This window comes from Pongo abelii, chromosome 23 (assembly GCF_028885655.2).
Source record: "Pongo abelii isolate AG06213 chromosome 23, NHGRI_mPonAbe1-v2.0_pri, whole genome shotgun sequence".
NCBI lineage: Eukaryota > Metazoa > Chordata > Mammalia > Primates > Hominidae > Pongo > Pongo abelii.
The window spans coordinates 42,272,900-42,278,899 of record NC_085929.1 but is presented as its reverse complement, the minus strand read 5'-3'; positions in this window follow the sequence as shown (position 1 = coordinate 42,278,899).

Here is a 6,000-nt window from a genome sequence, read left to right as displayed (position 1 = left end):
GTGCAGTGGTGGATCAAGGCTCACTGTAGCCTCAAACTCCTGGGCTCAAGTGATCCTCCCACCTCAGCCTCCCGAGAAGCTGGAACTACAGGTGCACACCACCAAACCCGGCAAAATTTTTTGTAGAGATGGGGCTCCACTGTGTTGCCCAGGCTGGTCTCGAACTCCTGGCCTCAAGTGATCCTCCCACCTCAGCCTCCCAAAGTGCTGGCATTACAGGCATGAGCCACCACACCTGGCCTCTTTTCTTTCTTACCTGTGCTGAAACCCATCCCTTGCTGCGTTTGTTTTGTTTCTCAGCCAATAATTCCCAAATCTCTGAAATTCTCCATAATCCATAAATCTTTGACTCCCTTCACTTCATATGAGATCATCATGCTTCCTATTTCACAGAGAATATGGAGGTTGTCAGACATAGTCTCCCTGAATGAATTTTCATTACCAGATCTATAAGCCTACTTGAACTCCACACAGGGTGTCTTTCCCCTTCTCTGTCGTTCTATTAGAGACATTCTTCACATCACCGTGAACCCCACACCTGTGCTCTGCATCCCAGCCTTTCCCACCTGCTTGGTGCTTTGCTTTAGTTTCCTCCCTTGCCTGGTTTGTCTCTTCCTATCAATAGTCCCTTTGGCACTTAAGCGTGCTTAGATCTTAAAAAGTTAAAAAAAAAAAAAATCGGAAAATCTCAAGTTATTCCTTGTACTCTGTTTTTCTTGTTTTTTTTTTTTTGTTGTTGTTGTTTTTGTTTTGAGACAGGGTCTCACTCTGTCGCCCAGGCTGCAGTGCAGTGGTGCTATCTCGACTCACTGCAACCTCTGCCTCCCAGGTTCAAGCAATTCTCTTTCGTCAGCCTTGTGAGTAGCCAGGATTATAGGCATGCACCACCAAGCCCGGCTAATTTTTGTATTTTTGGTAGAGACGGAGTTTCACCATGTTGGTCAGGCTGGTCTCAAACTCTTGACCTCAAAGATTCACCCGCCTCGGCCTCCCAAAGTGCTAGAATTATAGGTGTGAGCCACCACACCTGGCCCTAAGTCGTTTCTTTCGTGGCAAACTTCTGGAATAAGTTTCTACCGGCTGACTCCAATTACTTGATCCTCACCCTGTGGCTGCCTGCCTTCTACTTCCAGTACCTGGAAGCAGCCCCTGAGGATGACAGTTAACAGATGCTCCTCTGTTCACTTGCTTGACTGCTGAGTGTTCCCAAGGCTGCTTCCCTTGTATGTTGGACTGTGACAGGCCAAAGTGGGCGAGTACCTCACCACCACCACCCACTCCAAGCTGGCATGTCCTTGCCCGGCCTCGTCTTATCTCCTAAGCTGGTCTCCTTGCCTCCACCTTTTCTCCGACAGCACTCCATCACCGAAGTTTGTTCTCTCAACAGCCTGTTCAATCAGATTGTGACATGCTTTTGTGCAAACTTCTTTGGCTTCCCATCCCGTAGCCAGTTTCAAGTCCTTATTTTGGTCTACAAGGCCCAGTACAGTGTGCTCCCCGGTAGTTTATTTGGTGTCTGTCTTTCTGTACTAAAATGCAGGCACCTGGAGGTCAAAGACTTTGTTCTGTTGGCTGCTGTATCTCCATTTGCCCGGTGCATTGTAAGCATTCAGTACGTAGTTGTTGAATTGCTGCTTTCCATTTTGGATGTAAATGATGCAGTTTTCAGCCCTGCCTTCCTCCACATTGCCACCCCTAGTAAAAACAGTGGACGTGTGTGCGGAGCGCTGTTGGTGGCACTTGCCCATTTTCACTCCTTTCATCTTCCCAGCAGCTCTGTGAGGCGGGTGCTCCCTGAGGCACTTCTCTCTGCAGCTCCTGCTCCTGCCTTCCTGCTGGGTTTGACAAGCATGCAAAGCCTGGATTGCCCCTTCCCCAGGCCATTTCTGGGGGTTGTGTTTGCAGCAAGGAAACTTGTATCTGCTCAGGACAAAGAGCAAGCTTGCTTACTACCTGTTATAAAAGACGTGGATCCGCTAAGCTCAGTGCTCCTCAGCTGCAGTGCAAACCTACTACCTGTACTACATCTATCCAGGCCTGTGGGACTCGGGGGCTCATGGAACTGTTCCATATGCTGATGCTTATGCTGCCTGCTGCACTGTGAGTAATAAAGTCCTTTGCCTCTCACCGAGCCTTGTGTCTTCCACCAATATCCATGAAACAATAACAGGCTAATGCATCAGCTTCTAAGGAGGGAGAAATCAAATCCCATACTTGACAGTATTGTTATTCCTCTGTTAAAAGATGAAGCTGGAAGCATAGAGAGATTAAATAACTTTCCCAAAGTCACATAAGTAGGAAGTTGCAGAACCAGGATCCAAACCCAGGCAGTTACTCCCAAGTCTATGCGTTTAACCTCTGACTGCTAGTGTTTCTAAGTGCTGCTCTTGCAGAAACCCCACAGAAATCAGAGCCAGCACTGCACTCATGTCTCCGGCTGCCTGTCTGCCTCTTGTAGGCTCCTCTTCCTCCAGCTCTCTTTTAAATCTTGTTATTCCTCTAGGGCTCAGTTGTAGGCCACCTTCTTCCCATACTCCACTGAAGAGATCACTGTTGAGACCCATTTCTGCCTGTAAGCTAATGACTCTTAAATCCAAACTGGAGTTCATAAAGCTTTCCTAGAGTCTAGACTCACATCCAGCTGCAGCCCCACAGGCTTCTAAAATTCAATGTGCTTGAAATAAACCCTCTTTCTACTCAAAACCTATGTTCCTGTCTCTAGTCCATTTGAGCTGATAACAAAATACCATAAACTGAGTAATTTTTAACAGAAGTTGGCCGGGCGCAGTGGCTCACGCCTGTAATCCCAGCACTTTGGGAGGCCAAGTGGGGTGGATCTCCTGAGGTCAGGAGTTCGAGACCAGCCTGGCCAACACAGTGAAACCCTGTCTCTACTAAAAATACAAAAATTAGCTGGGCATGGTGGTGGGCGCCTGTAATCCCAGCTACTCGGGAGGCTGAGGCAGGAGAATTGCTTGAACCTGGGAGGCAGAGGTTGCAGTGAGCCAAGATTGGGCCATTGCACTCCAGCCTGGGCAACAAGAGCAAAACTCCATCTCAAAAAAAATTTTAAAATAACATAAGCTTATTTCTCACAGTTCCAGAGGCTGGGTAGTGCAAGGTCAAGGCTCCAGCAGATTCTATGGCTGGTGCGGGCCCATTTCCTGGTTTAGAGCTCCTTCTCACTATTCATCAAATGGTGGAAGAGGCTAGCTAGCTCTGTGGGGCCTCTTATAAGGGCACTAATCCCATTCACGAGGGCGCCACCCTGATGATCTAATCACCTCCTGAAAGGCCCCATCTCCTAACACCGTCACATTGGGGTTTATGATATCAACATAGGAATTGGATGTGGGGGAGAAAAAAAAATCACACCAAGCAGTTCCCTAGGTCAATAAGTTGGATAACAGTTGGCAATAACTATGTTAAAACCCTAAGGAGGAAAGAGAAAACGATGTAAAGAAAAATATTTTGCTAAAGGGGGGTGTGTTCCTACTTTGTCTTGGGTGGCTGCTGGTCCTCAGTGAGGACTTCTCTCCACTTGCAAACAGTCAGCAAGTCGAGCTGATTCCTTGGTCTCCACCCGTAGTCCTCAGGTGTAGCATGTGGCTGGCTGACCTTTTATCAGGCAGTGAGAGGTGCTGACCTCTGGACCAACTAGATGGACAGCATCCAAAAACAAGTCATCTTTGTCTGGCACATAGTAGATGCATTATACATTTGATTTTTTTTTGGCTCTAACCCCTTCCACTTAAATAATTCTTCCTGTTTTGACAGGCTTTAGCAATGATACTTTTCTCTGACTCAAGCTTAGCCCCAGTCCGCAGCCTTCGTTCATCACATGAACATTGATTGGTGACGTGCAGCCGTATATTGGTGCCATTTGGAAACAAAGCCTGGAGAAACTGGATTTTCTCTTAGGTAATTAGTACATGTCTCTCCCCGCCAACAGAATGAGCTTCCACAGGGTAAAGGACCAGATTAATCATGTCCAGCTTCCTAACGCCTCACTGAGGCACCTGCTGGAGCTCCCATCATATAAACCATACACAGATTCAGACTCACAGATTCAGAGACACAGATTTGGACTCACAGCCAGGAATACGACAAGCACAGGCAGAGTGTCTGAGAATGAAACCGCACATAGTTCTCTGAGACTTTATTTAAAACACAAGATGAATTTACAAAAAGTTTAAGATGAGTCAAAAGGTGGCCCTGGCCTCAGGCTTCCATTTCTGTGCCTCTGTTGAGGACAAGGAGTGCTCACAGAGTAGCCTCCCCTCCATGCTCCCAAGTAGCCAGTGGCCCCTGTGATGGCAACCAGTGATGCAGTTTTTTTGTTTGTTTGTTTGAAAAGAAAAGTGGATTTCAAGGAGCAGCAGCCAAGTGTCTGTTTCTCCCTGAGCCATAGGAAGCTGTGTGGTCTCAGTCAAATCTCTGCCCATCTGCCCCACAGCTTCCCCATCTGTAGGATGTCAGGACAGATAAGCTATTCTGGCCAGGCACGGTGGCTCATGCCTGTAACCCCAGCACTTTGGGAGGCCGAGGCGGGTGGATCATCTGAGGTCGGGAGTTCGAGACCAGCCTGGTCCACATGGTAAAACCCCATTTCTACTAAAAATACAAAAATTAGCCAGGCGTGATGCCACGCACCTGTAACCCCAGCTACTCAGGAGGCTGAGGAAGGAGAATCACTTGAACCCAGGAGGCGGAGGTTGCAGTGAGTTGAGATTGTGCCACTGCACTCCAGCCCCTGGGTGACGGAGTGAGACTGTCTCAAAAAAAAAAAAAAAAAAAGCTATTCTGTGGGGCCCCTCCCAAGGCAGAAGTGCTGACTCTGTATTGTTGATAACAGAACTTGTCTCTCCAGGTGGAAATCAAGCCTAAACAAATACTCAGTCCCAGGCACGGGGCTGATCCCATTGTGCACTCCCACCTGAGCGCTCCGCCTTCCCCTAGGAGCTCAGTTCTTTCTACCTCGCAGCTCGTAAAATGCCTGTGCATTCACTAAGTCCCATCAGAAACTGCACAGGAGCAATTGTGACCAAGTGGTCACAAAAGCTGGCACCACACAGCGGCATATCGGGAAAATGGTGCCTCCATTTTGGAGACTACCTGACCCAGTTCTAGGCCAAATATTGGAGGTTCTCAACCAAAGGAGCAAATCAGAGCCCTATTTACACACCCAGGCTGCAGACCCGCAGGCTCCAACTCATTCGGTCCAAGTGGGGTCTGAGCATCTGGATTTTGTGAAGAGGCCAAAGATGATCTTAATGTGCACACTGGCTGGAATCTGCCACTACAGGATTTTGGATCCTGCCATCTTCTCAAAGGGTGCCGAGAGACAGAGAACAGAAAAGCTCTTTTTTTTGTTTGATTTGTTTTGTTTTGTTTTGTTTTGAGACGGAGTTTTGCTCTTGTTGCCCAGGCTGAAGTGTAATGGTGCAATCTCGGCTTACTGCAACCTCCGCCTCCTGGGTTCAAGTGATTCTCCTGCCTCAGCCTCCCAAGTAGATGGGATTACAGGTGTGCGCCACCACGCCTGGCTAATATTGTATTTTTTTTTCTTTTAACTGGAGACGGAGTTTCACCATGTTGATCAGGGTGGTTTCGAACTCCTGACCTCAAGTGATCCACCCACCTCGGCCTCCCAAAGTGCTGAGATTACAGGCGTGAGCTACCATGCTGGGCCAAAAAGCTTGTTTTTGAAAAGGCTGGGATTGATGTCTCTATGAAGTTTCATCAGTGGTAACAAATGTTACCACACGGTGCTGGATGATGATGGTCTAAGGTGAGGGGAGAGGGTGTGGGGGAGCTCTCTGTGCTTTCCACTCAAATTTACTCAAAAAATAAAGTCTATTAATGTTAAAGCTATTAATGTAAATGCAGGGAAGAGACAGCCAGGGTATGAGGGAGTCAGTGGGAATATTCAAGGATTGTGGTTCTGTGCCTCTCAGCCAGGTCACTCTTCCTAAACACCTTTGTTCTCAGATGAGCTCC